The following is a 7,414-nucleotide window of genomic DNA, read 5'->3' on the forward strand; positions in this document are numbered from 1 at the left end:
ATCTATCTGCCCCACCACCATCTCATATCTATCTGCCCCACCACCATCTCATATCTATCTGCCCCACCACCATCTCATATCTATCTGCCCCACCACCATCTCATATTTATCTGCCCCACCACCATCTCACATCTATCTGCCCCACCACCATCTCATATCTATCTGCCCCACCACCATCACATATTTATCTACTCACCACACCACCACCACCACCACTGGTGAAAGCATGTGGCTTAGTGGTTAGGGTGTTGTTTGCATGATTGTAAGACCATGGTTTCAATTCCTGGACAGGGTTGGTGCATTGCATTTTTCAGCAAAACATTTCATTTCAAGTTACTCCTGTCGTTTCAGCTTTAAATGACTAACTCTGTGACAGACTGGAGTTCTGGTTAAAAGATGTTGTGAACCAGGTTGCATGTATATCATGGACCTTATGTGACCTAGAACTCAAGATAGTAATGTCCAGGGGTTGACAATGATGACCACCACCACTTGCATGCCCAGGCATGTTAAACTCTGAAACCAATGAGGACATTGGCATGAAGTTCCTCACCTAATTCTCCAATACAACCTCTTACTCAAATACTATTTACTCACCCTGCCTTCTCTACTGCTACTAATACAATGTCCTTTGTGGCGGTGAGCTGGCAGAAACATTAGCATGCCGGGCGAAATGCTTAGCGGTATTTCGTCTGTCTTTACATTCTGAGTTCAAATTCCACCAAGATTGACTTTGCCTTTCATCCTTTTGAGATCGATAAATTAAATATCAGTTGCATACTGGTGTCGATCTAATTGACTGGCCCCTTCCCCCAAAATCTCAGGCCTTGTGCTGAGAGTAGAAAATAATACAATGTCCTTCGTGGCACAGAGTTAGCTTCTCTCATGCCCCCTCTACAAGACCTGTCTTACTTGTCTCCTTTGTCTCACCTGTTCTCAATACCCATATCCCCTTACTCCTTTACAACTCACACTAGCACCAATACTTAGCGGCATAACTAGAGTGTAGGCTGCCCAGAACAACCCTTGAGTTACTTTGCGCTCTTCTCCTTGCTTCCTATACAGGCCTATAAAGCAAACCCAAAAATGCTGTCCCCGCAAAAGCAAGTACAACCAGAATGGACCACCACCCCCATCCGTCCCACTTTGCCTCACTACTCAGTACTCAATCCTTTCTCCCACCAAAACTCACCCTGCTGCAATTCTTTTCCTGCTCATATCTTAATGGCATTTGTCATCTTGAAGTCGTTCAAACATTTCAACAGCTTTGAAGTTACCAGCCCAAACCATATTTTCTAAAAATATTTTTTAAGGCCCAGAGAACTTTCATATATTGTGAGGAAATTTCAGTTGAAACAGATGAAATGTTTGATTTAAGTTTTAGATTTAGAAACAAAATCTGACAAATTAGTTTGCATTTAGTCCAAAATGGCATACATACCTTAGAATGGGAAGAGTAAAAATGTCTTACCTGGAAAAAGAAAAACAGAAATGTTAGGACAATTGTAAATATATTTTCATATCTTGGTTTCAAATTTTGGCACAAGACCAGTAAGTCTGGGGGAAGGGGTAAGTCAATTACATCCCCTCCCCTGTGATATATATCGAGATATTGCAAAAATATTTAGATGCAGTCCTGTTTTTGACAGAGAACAGGTTAAGTTTGAGTAATGAAATTTTTGGCTCAATATCACAGATACTAAATGTTTACTCCTTTAGCATTCAGATTATTCTGTTAAATGTAATGCTTATTTATATACATTGCTTGGAATTAATCATACATTATCTTGTAGCTTTGAAATTTTGATGACTTGACTATTTATTTTTAGAACGGTGTTGTAGGTTAAGTATGAGAGGCATGATATAGCCAGTTTGAACCTAAAACAGGTAGACTATTTTGGTCAGATATGGCCGGTTTAATTGCTAAAGGTTTAAGTGAAGTTTATGTCCCTGTAACCTAGCAGTTTGGCAAAAGAGACCAATAGAATAAGTACTAGGCTTACAAAGAATAAGTCCTAGGGTCGATTTGTTTGACTGTAAGCGGTGCTCCTGTATGGCCACAGTCAAATGAGTGAAACAAATAAAGGAATAAAAGAATAAAAGAATACATCTACGTTTGGGATTTAAGAGGAATTTTCATGAAGTTTAGCCTTAGAAAATTGTGTCATGATAATATCAGATGTATTCGTTGGCCATAGAAATATTAAGCTATGCTATCGTTGTACCATTTTTTATTTTCTCATTATCATGGTAGTCATTGTGCCATCAACAGAATTATCACTGGTTGGTTTTAAAATTAAATATTCAATATAAATCAATCTCAATGCTTCTTTGGAATTTTCATTGGAATTTCAAATCCAAGATATCTGAACTCAGACTACATAATCTCTGCAACTGCACACACACACACACACACACACACACACATGCTCGCGTGCATGCATACATACATACATTCATTCAAGCAGAGACATGTGTGAGCATACATGCACACACATACACACATATGTAGAAGCAAACTGACACATGCGTGCAATGATACTCACAAATCTACATGTGCACATACATGCAGACATGTGTATGTATGTACATATATATATATATATATATATATATATATATATATATACACACATTCACAGACTCACATACACACACCACACACACGCACATACACACGCACACAGTAACAATAAGGATGAAGATGATAAATGAAGATGATAACGATGACGATGACAACTACAACGCCGACGATGATGATGATGATGATGATTTTCCTTCTGTTAGCATGAAGACAAAAAAAAAATTGAAAAGACAGGCAACAGGGACAAGTTACAAAAAACAAAAGTGTGCCAAGTGATGGCAGGGGGGCAGAGACACACAGAAATCGGATTACTATTATCTCTTATGATCATACTTAAAGGTGGTGGCATGGAATGGAGTAGTGGAGTAGTAGATTGACAGAATGGTAAGATGGAATTCCAGAGTAATTGCTAAACTATATTCAATGATATTTTTCTGCATTCTGGATTCTAATCTTTTTGGAATCAAAACCAATCTTTGTGTTTCTGTGTTCTATGGACACCTTAGGTTTTAGTGACTTATATGTGAAGGCTTAAATGTGAAGATGCATGGCTCATGGCTCAGTGGTTAGAGCATCAGGCTCACAACCATGAGGTAGTGAGTTCGGTTCCCGGACCAGGCTGTGTGTTGTGTTCTTGAGCAAGACCCTTTATTTCACATTGCTCCAGTTCGCTCAGCTGTAGAAATGAGATGAGACGTCACTGGTGCCAAGCTGTATCAGCTTTTGCCTTTCTCTTGGACAACATCAGTGGCATGGAGAGGAGAGTCTGATATGCATGAGCAACTACCAGTCTTCCATAAACAACCTTGCCCAGACTTGTGCCTCAAAGAGGAACTTTCTAGGTGCAATCCCATGGTCATTCATGACCGAAGGGGGTCTTTAACCTAATTCAAATTACTGTAGATCTTTCCTAAACATGTTGATAATTGTTAGTTTTATTTTATAAATTAATTTTTGTGCTAAGCCCCAGTTGAACCTTATCTACAGAGTGTACTGGGTGGTTTTGACATGGCACCATCCTCAGTGCTTTTTATGTGGCACCATCTCCAAGGATTTTTACATATCCCCACCCCAGGGCTGTTTACATAGCACCACTAGTGCTTTTTACATGACACCACCTCCTGTGCTTTTTACATGGCCCCATCTCCAGTACTTTTTAGGTGGCACTATTCCCAGTACTTTTTGCATGGCACCATCCCCAGTGCATTTTATGTGACATTATTCCCAGGGCTTTTTACATGACACCATCCCCAGTGCTTTTGCACGGCACCATCCCCAGTGCTTTTGCATGGCACCAGCACCCACACCAATGGTTTTCAGACACCATGATATTAATCCTTTCTATTGTAGGCACATGGCCTGTTGTTTGGAGGGAGGGGCCTAGTCGATTAAACCAACTCCCTGTGCTCAACTGGTACTTATTTTAATGACCCCCGATAGGATGAACAGTAAAGTCAACGTTGATAACATTTGAACTTAGAATGCAATGAGTCAGAAGAAATGCCTCTTAGCATTTTGTCCATTATGGTAAAAATGTCATATAAGAAATGGAGAAGCTAAGTCATGTCATTAAAGTCCTATGACTTTTTGTTATTATTTTAAAAGTTAATCAAAATAAATAAGCATTTTACTTCATTAGAAAGATTATGAAGAGAAAGTGTTTTCGTTGAAGACTCCAAGACATGGAAATGAAACAAAGAATGAGACTTGCTGGTCACAGCCTGCAATCACAAGATTATTTTGAAGAATGGCATGAAAATGGACCTAAGTAGAAGGAAAGAAAAAAGAGAAAGACCACGGGCGATATGATACTGAACATTTTTCAAACTGAAGACAATCAAGAGACACCAGGAAAACATAGAACCTGCAACTGATTGAGAACGTTGGAGGAGAACTGCTACCTGTTGTTGCACAAACAAGCATAGAATGAATTGATTGTCAGGCTGGCCGCCTAATGTAAGAAAGTCTTGTTAATATTCAGAGAATGAATTAGTTTTAGATTCCAGCTTCATGACAAAGAAATATTGTTGAGTTAATGTTTAATTATATAAAGTAAGGAGACTTGAAGCTATAATTCAAAGGTCACATGGTATATCATTGATTTGCCTTGAGCATTATTAAATTAAGGGTAAAAATGTCTGTAGAATACTTTGCCACTCACACAGTTTAATGAGTTGGAGCCCTGTTAATCAAACAACTAAATGATCATTGTCAAATCTGATGAAGAATTCAATATTTTATCTATATTAAAGCAACTTGATATTGTTAATAAAATATGAAACCAGGAGAAAGTAAATATTTATAAACAGATTTACAATCTGCCAACTAATAACTTTGACCACCTCATGCAGAATTCAAAAACTAGTAAAATAATGATAGTAATAATAATAATAATAATAATAATAATAATAATAATAATAATAATAATAATAATAATCCTTTCTACTATAGTCACAAGGTCCTAGCGTTTCACTTGTACTTAATTTTATCGACCCCGAAAGGATGGAAAGCAAAGTTAACCTCGGAAGAATTTGAACTCAGAACATAGTAGCAGATGATATACTGTTAAGCATTTCACCCGGCATGCTGATGATTCTGCCAGCTTGCCACCTTAATAATAATAATAATAATAAATGTCCTTATGCAGTATCAGGCATTGACTTTCATGGCTTCTGATTTTAACTGATTGGAAGTGTTAACGTGTACATGCTATGTCTTGGGCTGTAGCAAATATTCTGCTCAATACCACAGATTTGCTCGTCAGCTGCTTGACCATAACCAGTTGAGCATTTCCCTTAGTGGCTGATGATATGTGCATCCCTGATCAAAAGTAGGAGTAGTGGGGAAGCATCATAGCCATGTACTGAGAGGAATTGTTTTGGGGTTTGAGTAATTAATCGCTGGAAACATATTTTGTTCATTCTTTGTAAGCAGACCTTATTCAGGGACCTTTTGAGTGAGATGGGCTTCTTGACCTGAAGAAAAATTTTAACTGGGTCCCCACCTGCAAGATCGTGCACTATTTATTTTGATATGGGGTCGCCATGTCGCACACATATTGACCCTGAAGAGATAAAAGGCAAAGCTGACCCCGTCAGTATTTGAACTCAGAATATAAAGACGGATGAAATGCCACTAAGTATTTTGCCCATAGCTGGAATGATTTTGGTCATGGATCTGCTCAAAATTAAATCTGGCTTGAAATCAGAGCTCACAGATAATTGATGGCAACCGCAACAACAGCAATTACAACAAATTTGTTAATGTAGTAAACTTTCAAAGAGTGGAGGAGCAATGGCCCAGTGGCTAGTTCAGTGGACTCGCGGTCGGAGGATCACGGTTTTGATTCCCAGACAGGGCGTTGTGAGTGTTTATTGAGCAAAAACACCTAAGTTCCACGAGGCTCTGGCAGGGGGTCGTGGTGACCCCAGTTGTACACTTTCGCTCCAACTTTCTCTCACTCTTTCTTCCTGTTTCTTGAGTAACGCTGTGATGGACTGGCGTCCTGTCCAGCTGGGGGGAACACATATGCCATAGAAACCGGGAAACCGGGTCCATGAGCCTGGCTAGGCTTTGAAAGGGTGACAAAAAAAAAAAAAAGAAAACAAACTTTCAAAGAACTTCCATATCAGCATACAAAAAAAAAAAAAAAGGATGAAAGGTAGAGGTATCATCTACAAGATTAGAACTCAGATTGCAGAGAGAGACAGGACGAATACTGCAACACATTTTATCCACTGCTCTAATACCTCTGCCAACTAACTGCAGAGATAAAATAAGTAATGATGGTGATAGTGGTGGTGTTGCAGTCTATGCAATCAACTAGACTATAGAAATGTGGTGCTCTAGCATGGCTACAGCAGCCCAGTGAATGGAACCAGCAAAAGGAAACAACTGTTCTTTCTGTAGACTGTATTCAACCAAATATTGGGTAAGTTACTTTGTAAGAAGTTTATATTTTTCAACGATATTTAATAGGTATGAGAGTAGGTGTGTGAAAGCGAATGCATAGATGACAGTTTGTCAGTATATATATTACATGAGCAAACAACCCAAGGCGAGCCAAAAAGGTCGGGGAAGGCGTGGAGTGTATGTGTGGAGGTGGTGGTGGTGGTGGTGGTGGCGGAGCAGAATGAGTGATAAAAAAAAAAAAAAACAGCAACACAACACAAATATAGAAATACACACCATCTACTTCACCCTCAACCTCTGCCATTAAACTTCTTCAAAACAGATCATAAAAAAATTAAATGACATATAGAAGGTTCCTTAATAAGGTCACACATTGCAAATGATAATAATGATAATGATAATAATAATAATAATAATAATAATAATAATAATAATAATGTATCAGAGATTTTGTAAAAAGTACAAAATAAAGTAACATTCTAGAAGAAACAAAAAACAAGAATCAAAAATAACAGCAAAGATTCGCAAACAAATCTCAAATGGAAAAACAGTATTTTCTGATTCAGTTAATATATCATTTTTGAAGTCTGATGGTAGTACATACTAAAGAACCCACATACACCATTGTGTACTAAAGCAACATGGAGAAAATAACCAAAAAACATCAACAACAACAAAAAGCAAACAAACAAACATACAAACAAAGAAAAATCTAACAACTGCAACAAGAACAATAAATATTAGGAATAAACAAAAAAAAAACTATAATAAAATACAACCCCCCCACCCCCCGAAATTTGATAAGCCATACATATCAGAACTGTGGATATAGTGATCTGACAAACATATATGTGTATACCTGTATATCTGTAATGTATATATATATATATATATATATATATATATATATATATATAT

General features: G+C 37.8%; 1 protein-coding gene across 2 annotated transcripts in view; it reads right to left on the minus strand.

The window, feature by feature from the left end:
* The window catches only part of LOC106874937 (NAD(P)H-hydrate epimerase), an 871,776-nt gene that overhangs the window by 350,241 nt on the left and 514,121 nt on the right, over positions 1–7,414 (minus strand). The gene's annotated exons all lie outside the window — the stretch shown is intronic.

This window comes from Octopus bimaculoides, chromosome 18 (assembly GCF_001194135.2).
Source record: "Octopus bimaculoides isolate UCB-OBI-ISO-001 chromosome 18, ASM119413v2, whole genome shotgun sequence".
NCBI classification, from domain to species: Eukaryota; Metazoa; Mollusca; class Cephalopoda; order Octopoda; family Octopodidae; genus Octopus; species Octopus bimaculoides.